This window comes from Liolophura sinensis, chromosome 10 (assembly GCF_032854445.1).
Source record: "Liolophura sinensis isolate JHLJ2023 chromosome 10, CUHK_Ljap_v2, whole genome shotgun sequence".
NCBI classification, from domain to species: Eukaryota; Metazoa; Mollusca; class Polyplacophora; order Chitonida; family Chitonidae; genus Liolophura; species Liolophura sinensis.
In genome coordinates, this window is record NC_088304.1 from 30,660,418 (window position 1) to 30,680,135 (window position 19,718).

The window sequence follows — 19,718 nt, forward strand, 5'->3', positions numbered from 1 at the left end:
ACTAACCAACAAATCTATATAAGAAATAATGCACTGGGCTTATAATTCCCCAAGTCCTTGCTTTTGAGTGGAATAAAATGTAAGTAATTATAAGAAAAAGTAAGGCTGAAGACTCTGAAGACCATCGTCCATAGGCCTACTCATCCAAATCCACTAAATATCAGACTGTTGTCTGTGGCATAAAATCCAGACCAATCTAATCCGCGTTACGACAAGCCTCCAGGCTACTAAAGTGGCAAAGGGCCAACCAATGTCTGTATTCGATTATCTATAATTCCGATAGCCGCAGGCAACATGCGTCTTGAGAGTCCCATGACTTTGCATGTCGCCGAGGATATATGCGTGTTAATCTGTTAGAACACAATACGTTTACATGTTTTTATGTCTGTGCAAGCGTAGACTTGATGTCTATCCTAATATTCTCAGCTCAGGCCGACTTCCTCTCCGGCCGTACGTGGGAAGGTATTGCAGCAACCTGCGGATGGTCGTCGGTTTCCCCCGGGCTCTGCCCGGTATCCTCCCACCATAAAGCTGGCCGCCGTCATATAAGTGATATATTCTTGAGCACGACGTAAAACACCAATTAAATAAATAAATAAATAAATGTACTAATATTGTAGCCCCATGGTTCTGTAAATGACGGCAGTCGTAAAATAGACATTTAAATTCGCATGGCCAGCATCCACAACAGGTAAGAATGTACCAATGACTTGGTCTACTATCACAGAGGGTAAAATGTACCTACATTAACCAAATTAATTCCTGCTTAATATATAAAGGACGGCCTTGCCAAAAGGAGGATCAAAGAAATTGAAAATGAACAAAAACAATTCAAGTAACAAAGTAGGTAAAACATGCTTTTGAAGTCATGTTTAAGAATAAGAATAACATAAGAATAAAACCGCTCAACCTAGTATGCCTGTTGGATGCACACTGAAAGCTAACGTGTTTCATTGACAGAATACTGTGTTTCCAGTTATATATGACACGCTTGCTCTGTTATTTTAACAGAATAATTTTACAGGTGTAGTAATGAGGGTGTTGTGAACTTTGTCTATGTAACATGGTATTATGCTGCAGTATCAAATTCTATTCTACCTTGACTCAGACAAGAAATTATGTTAAATTTAACAGATCCCGTAAGTGGAAAGGTCTGCAGCAACATGCGGTTGGTCGAGGGTTTCCCCCAGGCTCTGCCCGGTTTCCTCCCACCATATAATGCTGGCTACCGTCGTTTAAGTGAAATATTCTTGAGTGTTCTGTTAAATTGAACAGATCAGTATTTAGAGTGTACTTTAGCGCGTAAAATCGTGCGGGGGTGGCCTGTAAATGATGTATTACGCTACCTTGGATGTATGCTTTACTTGTCATGAGTGGAACCGGATTCGGGTAATCACATTTAGTTCCGTGATAACAAAACAAAACCCTCCGTGGACCTGTCCATTAAATGTACTGACCCACTGGCAGTAAGAATGCCATCAGCATGCAACCGTGTAACCTGGACACAAATCAAGGAACATATCCATGCCATGGTACGAGGACACTGCAATTAATGATTTTCTCTGCGAGTTGCAATGCGAGGATTTCCCATGTTGATAGCAGATATGACAATAGGCTTGCCCGTGCGGGTCGGTAACGTCTCTAAAACAATCGGACCGATCGCTAATCGGATAGCGCGACGAAATCGCGTGTCCCGTCCGATTCTGTGGACTGATCTTCGCATGATTGCTAGCCGCAGTTTCGTATAATGACGTCGCGCGCCACTTCAATCAATGGTCTCCTGACTTGTACTATTGGAAACATCACGTAAAACTATACATCGATAGCATCTTTGGTCTGATGTCTCCAGATAAATACACAGGCCGATTTTTCTTTCCAGCTCGGAATGTATAACAAACTTGGATAGTTCCATGAGGGAACTGGTATTTTATTTTGTTTTAGAAATGGGTCTTGCAATTATTGACTTATTGATCGCACATTCATGGTCTATGAGGGGTATACGAATGTCGGACCTGAGGTTTAGATTAAAATACACGAACATACTGCCATGTGGGGTGTATTTCCCATTTCCTTCAGTCTTATCGTTCACCTTACTTTCACGTGACAGTTTTACTCTGGCATTTTAGAACTACAACATCAGCTTAAATCACCAGTTTTCCCACAGGCTTCATTCATGAATAACATTGTCATTGAAATGAAATAAAATGAATGAGCTGCCAGTCAGCATTTGCTAATTGAAAATATAAAAGCGGTCAATGATGTTCTACAATGCCGGCAATGTATAAGTACTATGTCAAACGAGTTTTGCTACATCAACTCCGTTTAAATCCGATGACTTCAGCTCTTTATATTAACTCATATAGCATACAGTCTCCAACCAAAAAGCCTCTTAGTCTATACATTAAAGCAACAGAGCGTACTATGCAGTCTAGCCTGAACTGGATATAACCCCTCAATGAGATTTTCGTGGTTACTAATTACATCATTATGACCCTACGAGCAGTGCAGGAGATAGGGAATCCAAAAGTTCTGTCCAAGGTAGGAACTGAACCCGGACCTGGTGTGTCCTGGTAATTGAAAAGAGAATCGATAAAGTGTATCGCTAGGCGTTAAATAATGATTTATTTATTTATTTGATTCGTGTTTTGCGTCATACACAAGAATATTTCACTTATACGACGGCGGCTTTAAACGATAATTGGTGGTTGATATTCATCAATGTTGGTGGAAAGTAATATCTAAAGAGCTTCACAAAAATTTACGTAATTCTAGACCAGTAACGTCCAATAAAGTGCAATCAACATCACTGCAGTTTTTACTTAATCCTGCATAAGCCGCGGTGCTAGAGAACGTGTAATTTTGTACTATATAAGCATTTAACATGAACAGTTAGAACAAAAACCCGAGGTAAACCGACAAGAGGCCGTATTTCATCGGTTACGTGTGACTATATGATAGCTATTACACAGTCGTTGCTGCTCTAATTTTACTCTCTTTGTGGTCGGTCCTATATTTGAACGATATAAATACTGATTTCACTAGAACATACCTTGCATTTCTCCAACATCATTGAAAATTGTTGATTGCTTTTCTTTGCATGATTCCGTCCTATTTTCGTACTTTATATACTTTTATAGTTCTTTGGTGGTTCGTGTTGTACGTCGCTTTTGTGAATTGGCATTGCGATTACTAACCTGGAACGTCCCTGTTGGTTGACGGCTGGTGTACGAATGGCTGTTTAAACGCACAGATATATATATGTAATTTGATAGCATTCATTCAACAAATCAGGGTAGAAATATGAAAAAAACAAATGCCCTGCAATGTTATCTTCGACTATCTGATTGATTTGTGGATCTCTTCAAGTTTAACGCCCTCTTGGAACACTATTTCATGTTTCAGTGTAAGCCACTCCGCTCTTCACTATCCCATTAACGTCCGGCTTTTTCTTTGAAAAGCCATCTCGAAAGGAGCAATTTATAACGACCATTAAGCCTTTTGGTCATAAAAATTTTACCATTGTTCCGTGGGGTTTTTCTTCTAGTCAAAAAACGTCGTGATGAATCGGCATGGGGAAAAAATTCGGTAGAAATTCTTTGAAATTTATTACGGTCATAAACTGAATTCATAGGAACGAGCAGAAGAAAATAAACCTCACAAAGAAAGAAGCTGAAAAAAATGAGTGTTACTGAACGCCTTTAGTGTTTACCTTTGTAGCGAGTGTGCACAGGGAAATCTGCACAGGAAACGTTTGCAAAGGTTCTTCGGTGTTTTGAGTGATCCGTCCAAATACAGCACTATATATCATGGCGCTATTAGCCTCTAGGTCCGAAGAGGGCTCGTCGCCATTAGTGTCAACAGTGTTTAATCCGTCTGACAAGACGTCCGAGTCTATGGAGAATACATCCATCAAGTGGCGCTGTTTGTCAGGCCTCTGACATCACTGCAAAAAATAACTTTCACGGACGACCTGGAGTTACTCCTCTTTGGAACTGCTTGGACACGCTTGAGATAGACTTTGCGTGATTCGCGTTTGAAAATTATCGCTTTCTGTGTTATCTTTCGCTCAGGAAGTTGTTGTTTTTATTGATGTGGTTACTGATCCTTTTGAATCTTCAGACCGAACACTAATTAACCGTTTCTGATAACTTTTAACGTGTGAAAACCTTATAGGTGATATATGTGTCTGCTTGTAAACAAGAATGACACGTACTGACGAGCCTGGAAATGTACAGCCTTGTGTTTATAGGCAAGATTTCTTGGCTGTGAAACGTATTTAAGTTGGTTTGACATTTAGCACTCAGTAAATAACAAATAACGAAAGCAAAACAAACAGAAACATTTTCCATTAATTTGAGACTATATGTGTGCTAGTAATAGTTAGTCAGACTCTGTTATGAGCTGCATATGGGAGGTTATCTTTGTGTGACTTTCTGGTGGTACTGGCTAATCCATAACGCTGAATGGACAAGGGTCGGGTTTGTGACGCCCTGCCGTGGTTGTCCATTTCGCGGTGCATGCGTTGTGTCCTATCCACGTGTTGCGGTCTTGGACGAATTTTTGAAGAACGAATGAAGCATACATCATGCCTTGGTAAGAAGGAGCTGTAGGCCTATCTGAACCCTGAACCTCACTGATAGTGGTCAGCAATTTCAGTCTCGCTCAGCAACATGATTTCCTCAACACCTTCGATTTTATTCAATAGTTAGCGGCGTCATACATGCCGTGAACGCTTTCTTGTTTCTTATATGATCGTCTCTATATTTGTAAATACCTGCACTGTTTTTCTTCCAATGGACTGATGTTCATAAAGCCGCACATGTATATACACTTACCTTGTATATAGCTCTCTATAGCATTTATTACTGCAGTTGCCGTTACATCTGATGATGGAAGGAGTTACTTTCGAAAACGTGTAAACTCGTTAAAAACAATTACGAAGAGACTTTTTGTCGTGTTGATTTGACCAAGTAATTCGTGAAGATTGCTCTCAGACAGTTTCTGCATATTCATACAAGAACAGATATTGGTGAACCAAAAGAGGGCCACCATGTATACCCATGGCAAATATCGGACCTCGCCAAGAGTCAGCTGGACTTGAACCCTGTACTTCACTGATAGGGGCCATCCGTGTGCCATATTACATTCTATCACTTTCTTTGATCCGGTAAGGTCGCGTGTTCGAATCCGGCTCCGATTGTATAGCTGTAGGTGTAAGATGTACGGGTGTGAAAGATATCTATACAAGACGGACTGGGAGTGGTTCAGTGGTGACGTGTCTTTTTCTGGTACAAACTGGTCAAAAGGGAGAGGGTCTTACGACATCTTCAGTGTTAACTCTGAGCTCACGAAGCAGTCGTAAACTGCCCCTGGTGTAAGCTCCATGACAACATATAGTGCGGAGATGTGTCACAACTGGAAATGCGCTTGGCATATTTTTACGGTGACGTTGTAGAGCAGGCTCTGGAGCCATTTTACTTGCCCTAACCCAAACTGCATGGTCGAGATTTCATACAGAGCAAAGGGTTATAGTTTTTGCTTTATGCATGCCTCTGTGCCGATGCCCCCAACCCCACCTTGTACACACATACACACACACACAGTGCCCAAATTTGACTGGAGGGCACTTAAATCCGGCCATGATTCTATAATCGTGAGAACATACGTGACAATAGGCGGCTAATGACCTACTTTGACAATTACCGGCGAAGTTGAGCGCTGTCTTTTCCACCACTAATTACCTCTAAACGGCGTTCGACATTCATAAACCGCATTCGATATATTTGCCTCAAATGCCATCCAATTATGACAGACATTGAGAAAGCCAACGTTTTCCTTTTATTCAAAACTTGGAGACTAATCTCATTGCAGTGCAATACGTGCCACAGCAAGGCCGCTATCATTACGCATACACTCTGGAGGATATTGACCAATCGCGTGGCGGTTACGGTCGGTATAATTACTGGCACGCGGCCAATTCGAGATGGAACAAAGTTGAAGCTTTGTGATTACTTTTCGAGCTCAGCAAAATATTCATTCGCCAACAAAGAGCGTTTGAAACGAGCCACTGAGGACTAGGCGTAAATAGCCAAACATTAGAGAGCAGAGTTATATTTTTTTATCTTCTTGGGGGAGAGAAAAATCTATTTCCTCTAATCTCAGACACTCCATCAAGCTTTAATCAATCAGGAATTTATCCGAGATTTATTCTGATTCCGTGGAGGGTGTCGCCATGTCGAACAACTTCCTGGACTTGCTATTCCCTCCTTCAGCACTGAAGATCAATTCTTGCTGGGTAGATGGGAAAACGATGTTATTACAGTTCTGAACTCGGACTCGCTGTCAAATCACTTTAGAGGTCCGAATGGGTTAATGCCGTTAAGAAAACAGATCCTATCGTTAAATTACACCAACGAAGACTTTGTATCTTTTTCTCTCGACATAGACTAAGAGAACGGACGCGACTACAGAGAATATAAAGTAATTACATAGAACGATATTCAGACTGAGTCTAACTGCATTTTCTTGATATCTATCCCACAAAGAGAATGTATGACGAAAAACACAGAGAAAAAAAGAGAAAAAGCAATTCAACAAATCAGGTTTAATTTTGAAGAGTTCTTCCCAACTCTATCTGGTGAACATTAAATTTTGTCTGACAAGGAGACTTGTTGTTGTTCATCATGGTCAAATCCATCAAGTCACAAACGAAATGAAAAATATCTGTACAGAATTATCATTTCTGGAGCTAGCGGATAAACGTTGACTTAAAATCCTTTTCAACTTGAGTGGTTAAAGCTGACGCATCATGTATTTAAACGTTTTATGACGTTTAAGTTACATTGCCCGCACTATGCTTCTTTCCATGTACAGTACTGAAGAGTGAAATAAAGCAAACAGCTAGTTCCGCGCTTGGTTTACACAGCGACTTCACTAACTGATCTCTGACACGTATCCTTTAATACATTCTTTGACATAAGACGTCTTATACCGGGTACATTTTCATGTATTTGATTGGTGTTTACAGCGCAAAACTCGACAATATTTCATTTGTACACGAATAGAAACTTTAGACCAGTGACTGACAAATTCTGTGATCTAAAACGCGCGGCAGGGAAACCTACTTTACCGGTTTTTTTGTGGAGACCGATTCCATTTGTACTTTTCTACACCGTTTTTGTTTCTTAGGACATAGTGTGCATTTCACAAAAAGACGTGAAAAATGCACAGTGCTAAGTGGTTTACATTGTTATCGTTCCCTGATATAAGACTCCGCACTGGAAGCGCGTGCGGACATGAGAGTGTCCCAAATCCAAGACAGGTGGCACACTTGACCTTTTGGGCACCCGAAACCCTTGTTTACAATGACAATGCGAGACAAGGGTAAACAAAAGCTCTGGTCGTTATCGACGGAGGCAACGCATCTGTTGGGCAGAGCAGTTGTACAAAAGGCTAGCCTCTGCCTCTTTATCGACTTTGTGTTTTAAGGCATTTAACTCTTGCCAGTTTAATCGACCATTTATTTTTCTAAGGGTGGGAGTGTTTCTGCTATACGGTTTTGTGGGGGGTGAGGGGGGGGAGGGTATAAGCAGCTTTTTTCTTATCTGACCGGTTGATTTGGCTGCACATATCCACGAGACGTTGCCGAGAAAATTTATCAGCGTTTGACAGCTAACTGTTACTATTATCAGTCTGCCAGAAATTAAGCCCCTCTATGCCTACAGATATTCAATTATTTTTAATCAAAGGCTAACAATGCCTCTATTAAATTGCCTAACTAGATCGCTGGACCTTATCGTCCGGCTTAATCAGTGACTCGTATTGTAATAACATAATGAAACAGCCGAGTGATTTACGACGTCATGGCGGGGGTGGGGTACTATATAAGTGAACAGACCTGCCTCATTGTTTACTCTCTCTCTCTCTCTCTCTCTCTCTCTCTCTCTCTCTCTCTCTCTCTCTCTCTCTCTCTCTCTCTCTCTCTTTCTCTCCAGTATTGGGACAATCTGAATCACCCGCGGTTCGAAACGGTAACATGGAAATTTTGCCTTTTGACACAATTGGCTTCGAGATGACCTTTAGTAGTGAATGGCCTTGGTGACTGCATATTTTACATAACCTTTCGTACTTTTTCCATTTGTTGCAACATAAATAAGAAATCCGACTCTGAATCTTCATATGAAACTTCGTAGTGTAAAATCATATATATATCTATAACTGAATATTCCCTGCCCTGAAACATAGCGGGTATGGTGAGACATTTCGTAGCTCGGTTAAGTCTGCAATGAACATTGAAGCCAATCCTTTTGCAGCTCAGGTAACGGGTTATACATTAACAGTTTTCGACGTACCATCATTACACATCTGGATTGACAGAGGCATATCTTAGGGATAACAACTCCTGGATTTATTGTGTTGGTGACGTTTCGATGTAGGTTCTTACATCGTTATCAAACCATATGAACATACAGAGATACAAGACAACATATATACAGTAAGAGAGTGAGCGGTGTCAAAACAGGCAACAATGTAACATAGATAATGGCTTCGGGGTTTAAGGCGGTCACTGTCTCAACTGATTAGGTCATTGTAGGCGCTCGGTAGGTGGTACCCGCTGTCTCGGTTAAGCTGTGGATTGTGTCGTCGGATCATCATGGCTTCCAGCAGTTTCCTTCTTTTGTAGTCTGATTGGTTGTTCAGACAATGCAGGAGTTGTTATCCATAAGTAATGCCTCTGTCAATCTATACCATCCCAGTTCCTAAATGTCTCTAAAAGAAGCCATTACACCTCTGGCTGTGATGTGTATGGATACATGAAATTCATTCTTTTCGTAATGATTATCTGTTTAACGTCCCTGTAAACACGAATTCGGATAAGTCCGAATATTGCAATTTAAAGGTATAAAATCACAAGTTTAAGTGACACACGAACCAACTTAGGATTAAACCCCGTGGGTGTCAGTTCTAACCAGCAGGCAGGTCTAGCTTCTCCTCCAATGTGGTGGTAATACCAGTTGTTAGTCATTGGTATTGGGCCTAAGCCAGAAAGGAAGGAAGGTCGTATGCGGATTAAAACAGGATTAACCTTGAAGTAACTGGTCTGACCAAAAATTCAGAACCCAGCTTTAAATTCATCATCTGGTGCTTTAAAGAGCATAGCGTCAAGATTTGAGAAATTTCACATCTTTAGTTCCGTGAAATTCCAGAGGAATTCTGACGTTGGCTTCACTTCATGTAAGGGTGTACAAGGTTCTCAAAATCATGTCGGTCCCGAAACCACAGCAGTCTTAACACCGACTTTTCTCCCATTGACGCCCACCCCTCCCCGTACATCTACCACCACAACCCACCCAACCCTTCCCAACGACTTCATCCCGACACACCTCCTGTCTGTCCTCTCCAGAGACTGAACTTCGATCGAGAAATGTCAATATACAAGTGGTACTAGTAGTCGGGTAGTTTTATTGTACGGTAAGGTCATGCATGGCCGAGTTGAAGGCTATAGGAGAGAGTGCCATGAAAGCGTTGGACAAAAGACGAACTAGTCATGATTCACTGAGAGACAATAAAGCATTGTGGTGGAAGCGAAACACTCAGCTTGTAGCGGTATCATTAATCCGAGCCCTACAACACTCATCAGGCGCAGAGTCTCTCGTGAAAATTGCACGTCTCCAACCAGAGTCGTTAATCCCGATGCACGCTCCATGCCTGAGTGATAAACACTGCTGTAAGAAAACACAAGATTCCGTGTGTCGCTCAGCGCGCCATTTCCCTTTGAACCATTTCGAGACGACCTTAACGGGGATTGGCAGAGAGCGCATGCACAAGGAGGAAAAAACCGCTATTTTATATGTCCATTAGAGGCCTATCTTTTTTAAGACCTCCCTTTCTAATGGCAGGGTAACACCACTAAAAGATGCTTGAATCCGCATTAAATACGCACCCCGAATTGAGGTGGAGAAATTTGTTTTTGTGATTTAAATAAGACCGCCTTTAATGCTTGCTGTGGGTTACTCTCTGGCACTGCCGACTCAAAGTACTAAACAGATTAGCGATGGGGCCAGGAACGACGTTTTTTTTTCTCATTCCTTCTTCCTCTTTACGCTGTAATGAAAATTGGCCACAGTGCCAGAAAACGCAGCGAAAATTATCAGTAGGCTCATTGTATCGGTCCGAGAGGCAAAGGCATTCACCGACCAGTCCGTCACTTAGAAGTGCCGCGGATAAAAGGGTTGCCGGTGAATGAATCTAGAATAATATCGCGTTGAGCCATAACTTTCCGCGTGCAATCGATCGCCAGGTCTCAGCAAAAACTGCGGCGAAACTTCATGGGCACAATGCCGATCTGTAAATGATAACAGAACACGACTTTGAGGGTCTTTCAGTGGATTGGGAAGGGCTAGGATTCCCCGTTACAGTACCAGACGGACACAGGCCGCGATTAGGCGCAGAGGTAGAAAAATGAGTACGCCATATATTCATGGCTCCTAGATTCCTTTGACATCCACGTCGAGATTCACGCCGATGTCTGTTGGCTTCAAAAGTGGCCAGTGATCCAGATCAATCGATTGATTGATTGATTGACAAATTGATCTTCTGACGCATTTGTCAACAAAATTACAACTGCTTATTATTACAGCTTATATAGCTGGCGCGAGAATCCCACAGATGAAGTTAATCTTCTGTTTTTGTTGAGGAAATCTCGACGTTGGCAAGCTCCACGGCATCAGTAGTTTACCGATCACTGATAACTCTCAGTTAGTTTAAAAAACACTGCACAAGCATGAGTGTTATGTAACAAAATGATTTATTAGGCATGTTTTTTTATATGAAAACACATTTGTACACCTACCTATTGCTCGTCAAAGTTTATCCCATTCCTTTAACCCGTTTGAAGGACACCGGTGGAGTTCAACGGTGATTTAATAACAGATTAAAGGCTGAAATATGTATAAAAAAAATACACTGTTGTTACATGCCAATATAGCGAAAGGCTATACCATGAATTCCGGAGATTAATACTGCTACCAAAACTTTATCCCCACCCCTCACACACACACAACAAAAATGTTCAAAACTTTTGTTTCGTGCAAAGATAGAATCTCTCAAAGTCTCTCAAAGGCTCCTCTGTCTGAAATCGGATTAGCGACAGTTACATGAGAGATGTTATTGCGAACAAAAGCCGTATAAAACACCCCTTTACGACTCTCTGTGGCGTCTTCTGTCTCCACGAAACAAACGGCACCCAAATGGTTTGGCAAAAACCAGAGAGGCTGGAAGTTGTCCAAGCTTCGTAAAGCATATTATTGCGGCTTTGTTGTCTTATTGCCGATGGCAAACAATTTACATTTATTGACAAGCCATAAAGTGAATTCGAACCATCCCGACTATGCGGACCTTCCATCAGAATGTGGTTGTCCTTTGGAAGGCTTCCGCAGGGTCGAGTGGCGGGGCGAAATATGGAAACAAATTTATCTTGGAACACTGACGGACAGGGCCACGTGCGCCTGCTGAGCCTGCTGCGGAGCCTGTCCGCCAATCTTTACCAGAGACACAATCAAACTGAAGCCCTATCATGTAATAACTTCACATTCAATCAGGTTCTTTATGGAACCCTCGACGCATGGGGGAGGTACCTCCGACTCGCAGTTCCCTGGTGGATGGGGGAAGCATCTGGGGACTCATTCTGTGCACGCAAACAGACGAAAACACAGCATCGTATCGCATAGCATCGCCTATTAGAATATGAGATACCGAGTGTTGTCTAATGTGATATGCCCCCCCCCCCTCCCTCCCCGATGTCAAAAACATTAATACTACATATAAACATATAAAAATGTCCCATGTCGTTCGAAAATTTGAATTTTTAAATTAGACATTGGTAGCACATTTGCAGCCATGCAGTCTGCATACAGTACTAATCTAAATACAGTACTAAGCCCAATAATTATAAAACATTTGAACTCTGTTTCTTATATATGTAAGTATATATAAAATCAATATTTACTTGCGGTAAGGAAAACAAAATCGCGAGCGTGCAAACACTCAAACCTAGAACAGTAAGCAGGGGAAACCAAAATCCAGATAATTATTGGTATGGATTGGCTTAATCCAAATCCCGAAGCGCTATAAAGTCTGGACAAAATCTGAAAGGCCTTAATGACTTAGAAGGAAAAGTCCATTAGGATAATCACAAAGAAACCCGAATCTACCATATGGATCCCCAGAATCATAGGTTTAAATCATGTATGTCGCCTATTTGTTTTTCTGCAGTCAACCTCATTCATGCGCAATAGTGTTAGCTGTTCTGTTCGAAACTGACTTTTTGATTATCCATTCTGAACATCCCTTATTCCGTGCCATATAGTTCAGTATATCCAGCAAAGAATGAATGATTACGTGTAAGCACCACTTTGGCAGTATTTCAGCCTTATCATGCATAACGCCAATATGTTTAAACCTGCAAACGTGTCAGTCTGTTCAACAAAAAAAACCATATGAAATGTATTGGAAAAGATAAACATGAATCAAAAATCAAAGTAAACTATTTTATATTTTATAGAAAAATCGCCTTTAATGAGGGTATCAAACAGTCTAAAAAAATAGACGTGAATGTAAAATCTTCGTCGAAAAATTTATTTCTTTATATGATTGGACTTTTACATCCTTCTCAAGAATATTTCACTTATACAACGGTTTTCAGCATTATGATGGGAAAAACCGTCAACATTCGGCAGGCTGATGACAGACCTTCCCACGTATGACAGGAGGGGGTGCCAGCATGAGCTGAACTTGGACTCACATCGGGTCATTTTCATTTCCCATAGTTGAGTTCAAGACCAGCTCATGCTGGCTTCCTCTCCGGCCGTACGTGGGAAGGTCTGCCAGCAACCTGCGGATGGTCGTGGGTTTCCACCGGGCTCTGCCCGGTTTCCACCCACCATAATGCTGGCCGCCGTCGTATAAGTGAAATATTCTTGAGTACGGCGTAAAACACCAATCAAAAAAAAAAAAAAAAAATCATTTCCCATAGTCATTTTGCTGTACTTATATAGCACACTTATCTCTCCGCTAAGGAGACCCGAAGGCAGGGCTGAACCACAGTCGGATAGCTGCCCCTTAGGCACGGTCATATACCCCTTTCATGAAGAGTCCTTTGGTTGACGAGAGACCATAATGTGTTTTATACGGCGGGAAATCATTTCCCTCCAGCTGGAGGTCAATTGTTTGACCTCTGTTATTCAGCACGGGACGCGTCAGTGTATTATCAAACACTTATCCAATAAACAAGCGCCCGAATGGTCAGACCTGAGTTAAACACGGCATTATATTCAGGACAAGTACTCCGGAACAGCTTTAGTGAACGTCTTCAAGTTTGGTTAGTCACGCACGTGTCGCTATTATAAGACACGCAGCTAAAGATCATCTTCAGATAAAAGAAGAATTATGCTAATTTTAAATAAAGGCCACGACGATGAATCATCTCCAATCAATGCATGGTTCCGCAGCTCGTGCGAGGTCAGCGTGTGTAACGGACCGTGCCATTGGCGCAAACTGTGCCAATCAAAGGGATCCTTGTATAATATGATTTACGCCGAGTGCTCGCCGGCGGACTTGGCTTATTGGGAAAATCAGTTAATGGTAACTGGATTGTACCCCAAGGTTGTTGTGGTAAAGGCACTTTAGTCCCCACTACAAAGAGATCACCGCTGGATCCCAATTCCATCTCTGGTCAATAGACCGTCAATAATTTCACATTAGTGCCAGTGTCCGTGGAAGTGAATGATTGAAATTAAGCAGGAATTCGCCAAATTGGCAACGATTAAATAGAAGCGTATACACCCCGACCCGTAAACGACCTGAATTTGTCCGATATCTCGAGGAATAAATTCGTTTGTGCCGTGATTTTCACTCGTGTCCAGTATAATTTAACGAGATTTTTTCTAAGGCGCATCAGCAAAACATCTCTGACCATTTGACAACTGTTAATCATACCTTCTACCATGCCATGTATACCGAGATTTGATTTGAAGCCAAGACATTTCTACAGCATTTCACGCGGGGTGTGCATACTCAGACGACAGGCAGCAGCGATAATCTCAAATCAGTATTCCTTGGCACGGAATGTCGAAAACAAGACGAGGCATTGAACAAGTTTTGTATTAACACCTGATATAAGTATAAGAATAAGTAAGCGAATAGTACTAACACAATAACACAGATTAGGAATTACTGCTGGGAAAGTTGGACAGTTGGACGCTGCTATCGAGTTACGTAGCTCACAAGTCTGACAGTTCGGACAGCTGACAAAACAGAACTGTAAAACACATCTATACGGTAATATAATAGGATTTGAGATCGTCTGTTAAAAGGAAGTAAGATTGAGCCCAGTGAACGAGGCTCCCAGTGAACGAGGCGTACATGGGATACAAGAAGCAGTCGTCAAGGATTTAGGCACTATGGATGAGGGAGGAGGGTGACTGAACAGGCAGAAACGCAAGTGCAGACTTTAACATTTGAAACATTACTTTCATGTAGTTTATATATTAATTTGTATGTACAGAGTTGTTTAATGCGATATAATAATAAAGAATTTTTTATCTACACGAGGCTACCAACGAACATGTGAGCACTAATGCACATCATTTTAGAGGAAGACAAGTGATCCTCAACAAACGTTAGACTGTACAAACGCCTAGAATGGGATAAAAAATTCTATCCACGGTTTTGAAACCTTAAATCGTGTATCCTGACAACCGATTTAAGATTTTGTTCCACCATATAGCTGAAACATCGCTACTGCCAAGTCAATTGTATTTATGCAAAGGTACAACGTACATGCCTGTGCAGATTGTAATAAAAAAGACCATACCAAGTTTGACCCCTGAGGAAGATCATGTACGGCCTAATTAAAACTAGTATATGTGGAAATTCATGAAATATCGTTTGTAGGAGTGATGGGTTGAACTGATACAAATACCATCTGTGAATGTAACTCAGTGAAAGAGCCGTAAGCTATTTTGATACAGGCTTTACCCGTTACTGTCAAGTGGCTCAATTCCTAAACACGTGCTCATAAAAGCCTACATCAAAGGCAAAACGGGATGGCCACGTGGCTATCCACTTATGATAGCGCGGTGGCCCCCTACGCCCGCTATGCCTCGAGCATGACGTCACAAAAGAGCCGCTGTTTCGTATACACAGATAAGAACTGTTGAACAATAACACACTTTTCCTGCGTCATCAGATAATCTCTCGCTCGCATAGTGCTGCTCCAGTGTGCTGTCTTGTTTGATTGATGAACCAATTTTTGCCTCATTCCCGCAGTGTCAGAGCTCCTGGTGTATGCCTTACATCCAGTGAGCATGAAAAAATGTAAGTTTCGAGTGTTTGAGAAATGCAAACCTGACTGAAAGATTGCCCAACGAACAGTGTAGGTCTATTCTATTTCAAGCGACTATTTTAATTTTCAGTCGATGATTTTCGATGGCCGAGAAGTGTAATGCGTTCTCTCCGCACGTTGTAACTGGCCCTTGATCAGCGAGTTTCAAGAGGGTGAGGCCTACTTCTTCAACGGATTCCATCATTTTTTTATTTTCACATCTTACACCAAACTGATTGATCACTTTGGGCATTGTGATGAATTATACAAGCTGAAGTGAACAAAGAGCCTTCTTCATATTTACCAGCATGTTTTCTAGCTATCAAATTCTACTTCGATTAAGTGATGTCACGGGACAAAACACCGTTTTTCATCGGTGATTTCAAGCGTGGCATACTGCAGTAAAAGCGTTAAACTGTATTTATTTAGGGAAAGAGACGAGTAAGTCTTCTTGAACTTGTTCCCATTGTGTATAGCACAATAAAATATGTTCAATTCAGCATATACAAAACAATCATCAGATAAGTAAATAAAAAAATTAATAAATGCTACATCAAACCCCACAGAAGGATGTGTTTTGCTGGTTACGCCTTCGTTAGTTTGGAATACTGTTTGTTCAATTTCAATCGTGGTTTAGTTTTAAGGACGTATCCCCTGAGAGATACTCACAAACTGATACATAGTAGGTATCCTGAGAAATCTGTATGAATCGCACACTGCATGCTGATAATAAAGCATCGAGCCAGTGATTTGTTTAATGCATCACGATAAAGGTGGGCCTGGAAAACGACGATGCCAGATCACTTATTTCATTAATCGAGTGATTATTTAGTTAAGCGGACTAATACGCCCGGGCTAATTAATTAAGCTCATTAGCTTGAAGCAATTATGTCTGGTGACCGCTCAATTATGCCCGAGCCGCACAGATCGCATTGAACATAACGAAAAAAAGTCTTCCGTAATCCGATACAAGTTGACGCAAAATGTGGGCCAACCCTGAAAGGCACGAATTATACAAGAGCCGATAAGGACACAATATCCAAGATAGACTGAAATTCGAACATAAATCATATGGACAGGTTTTGCATGCAGTATGAGCTTACCGATTGGACATAGACAGTAAAACTGGTATCAGTTGAACATGTTTCTTGATTACTTTGTGTTCGCTATCGCAAACTGAACAACAGGAGTCCGTTCTATGAAGCATTCTGTGCCTGCCGTAAGTTACATGACAACATATAGTGAACTGATATGTCACATCGTTAATGCGTTTCATACAGCGTTGTCACAGCTTGGTAGAATAGGGTTCACAGCTGGTATAGCAAAGTTCCACCAATATGGCCGCTTCAAGTACCCTATGCATAAGGTATATATAGTACTCCAGGCATCAAAAAAGACATTGTTATACCAGCCGTCAATCAAAGTGGACGTTCTAGAGCGATATCCCCAAGATCAGGTCCCTTTAGCGACAAGGTGCAGCGTTCTAGCTTGTCTAAAGTGCACTCATTTTAAGTTTAAAGCGCCGTCTATAACTACAAATTTACCCGCAACAATTTACATACATAAGCTGGTTAGAAAGTCATCTGACCAATTAATACAGGAAAAAGACAAATGAAAATTCCCGCTTTCTTTGTGCAGAGAACGGAAACTATGCCACAAAGTATCGGGAATCGCAAAAGCACAATTTTTGCACGCTATATTATGACAATATATATAGTCTTACCCATAACAGTTAAGAGATACAGAGGGAATACATGCATACTTACAAAGAGTTGCATGTACACGTACGTGATACTTAAAAATCCACGGTTTAAAACACTTTTGTAAGTGTCTATATAAAGTAATACGTATGTCAAACTTTGTGAATGTTCATATGGTCGATCTTCTAACCTCGTAGTTCTCGTATAGGGGCCTAAGTGCTATGCGCAACACTACGAGTCAACTATATATTTCAGATTTTAACAACATCCAGCTAAAACGCTTTCTTTGCGGCTTTGTAATATGAACTGTAATTGGCGCCCACACAGGCGAAAAAAAAAAAAGAAAACACAAGAAGAGAAAATGGCAAACGTGCGCGTAGGTCGTGAGACTAGTAATTTTGTTGCATAAGCCTGTCAAATAAAGTCTGGTTTTACGGGCGCTGGGAGAGGAAGTGAGAGCAATAAATGACAATCGTGCCCTTCTTGTCCCCGTTGTTTCGGAGTCCAAATTAGTGTGGAGAAAGGTTTACACGAAGTTAAAAACGCGGAAGAAAATTAGTATAAATGCAATCGGGTGAACGAACGTCAAGTATTTTAATAAACCCTGTTTTATTTTCTGGAAACACGCATTTCCACTCGTGATCATCGAGACAGAAGAAGTGGGATGGTGACAAAGGTTACAAGTTGTGTACACATGTTTTCATTATACCAGTTGTAACCTTTTTAATATCTAGACGGAATTGGACTAGTTTTTCCTAGTGGAAGATTAACAGACTCACTGACAGATTCACTGGTTCACCGATTCGCTGATGCACTGATTCACTGATTGCAATATGTAGGCCCTATAAGGGTAGGAAATTTATATACCGCAGAAGTCAGAATAAAAATGAGTGAAGACCCCCAACATCCAACCCCACCCCTCCGACCACAACCCACAAGCAGAACCCCTCACCGGCCAACCCACATACCCACGCAGAGTAATCCATTCCCTACCCTACAGCAACTACCAATATCGAACCGGTATGGTTTTTTTTTCTGCTATCAATACAAACCTCACTTGCAAATGAATGCATTTTTAGCAACGATATAAATAACGCTTGTAACAGAATTCACTGCGAAGTAAGACTTAAGTAAGAAATAATACCGTGTTGTACAGGGAATTTATAGAGGACAAAGACGGTCTCAGTGAACCTCCATACAAGCAACTTGTTACCAACCATTTAAATGCAGTGAGGAAAATAATGTAAAACATAATAAAACTTACATTTGGAGTCAGTTTATTATAGTCCTTCATGTGATTTGTCACTGCGTCTTCCGTTGTTCTGTCTTCCAAACTATATATCAACTCCAGTTATTATGTATTATGTTGCCTACAGAATCATTCATCAATCAATAATCGCATTTATACAACAGGGAAAAAAATCGATCTAAAAAGTTTATAACTCACCAGGAACAGTTATTTCGGCAAAGGTAATTTCCGTAATGTGAATTCCAAACGTAGATATATCTCATAAGTCCAACCGGTCGTTGGGAGCAGTACGAGAGGAAGTTGAGAGCGCAGGATAGGAAAGCACTTGGGACTTGGCCGCTGTTCATACACTGGACGTAGCCAGTCCTGCCTGCCGCGCATAGGCCTGCTGTATTAACTGATACCGTGAGTGCGCGCAGCCAGTCACTGTGGAACGAAGACAGCTCGCCTACTGCAACCAGGTCCGTCGCATTGGGTCATCAATACCGACAGCGGATCCGCGAAAGGAAGTGTCCGTGTAAGGCTAGGAGAAGGCAGCGACACGAGGCGAGGCGCGTGCAGGGGAGTCGATAGCCAGAGTCAATTTAACCCCAATAATAAACTACACAAGATCGACATGGCCATTATAATCCAAATGCTCCGCGGCTGACCCTAAAAATCGAATTTTCCCGGCTCTAACTTTTCAATTATTTTAATCAGTTTTACGTCACCTAATCTAATTAGGGAACGCGCCACATAATACTTTTAAAAATGCAAACGAACCAGCGTAACCAAGCCGTGAGCTAATGGATTGTTCTTTAATGGTGCATGCAAATCCATTCGGACCGTTGTTTTTGTGGCGAAAATGCTGTGTAAAGCAAGACAACGATGATTAACACCAGCTCCAGTGCGCAGGAATGCCAACCATCTTCATAGAATGAGTTTCATTCCCATTTTTTGACCTTCCGATGCATTAAATATAGCTACAACCAGAGGAGGAGAAAAAAGGAATGGCCAATTTCATTTGCTGCAGTATAAACGAATTATCCGACAACTCAAGCAAAGAGACACACACAAATCTAGTCCATCCACTTTTTCTTGCAGCGACAACTGCGAGTCCAATAAAATAAACTATGATCTTTGAGACATGCTGACAGAATAACTGTTTTACTCTAGGGGCTGCGATAAGCGCTCTCCCATTACTTAAAGAATGAAAATTAATTTCTTCTTTACCACAAAAATGAAATATTTACTTTAACAGTTACAAGTATAGTTCATTTTTAAAAACCGAGGTATGGGCGTATGTTGCGTGCACATCAGTATATGTATACTCCAGCAGTATACACATATATGTATATATGACTATATGCAGTATAGACCTGCAGTATTTCACTCACCAAACGATTTA

The 19,718-nt window shown here is 41.3% G+C and overlaps 1 protein-coding gene across 1 annotated transcript in view; it reads right to left on the minus strand.

The window, feature by feature from the left end:
* LOC135476390 (uncharacterized) overlaps positions 1–18,664 on the minus strand; it is a 45,454-nt gene extending 26,790 nt beyond the window's left edge. Inside the window, exon 1 of the mRNA XM_064756396.1 lies at positions 18,530–18,664. The gene's annotated coding sequence lies outside the window, so the exon portion shown is untranslated. The remainder of the gene's footprint in view (positions 1–18,529) is intronic.
* Between the last annotated feature and the right edge of the window lie 1,054 nt (positions 18,665–19,718).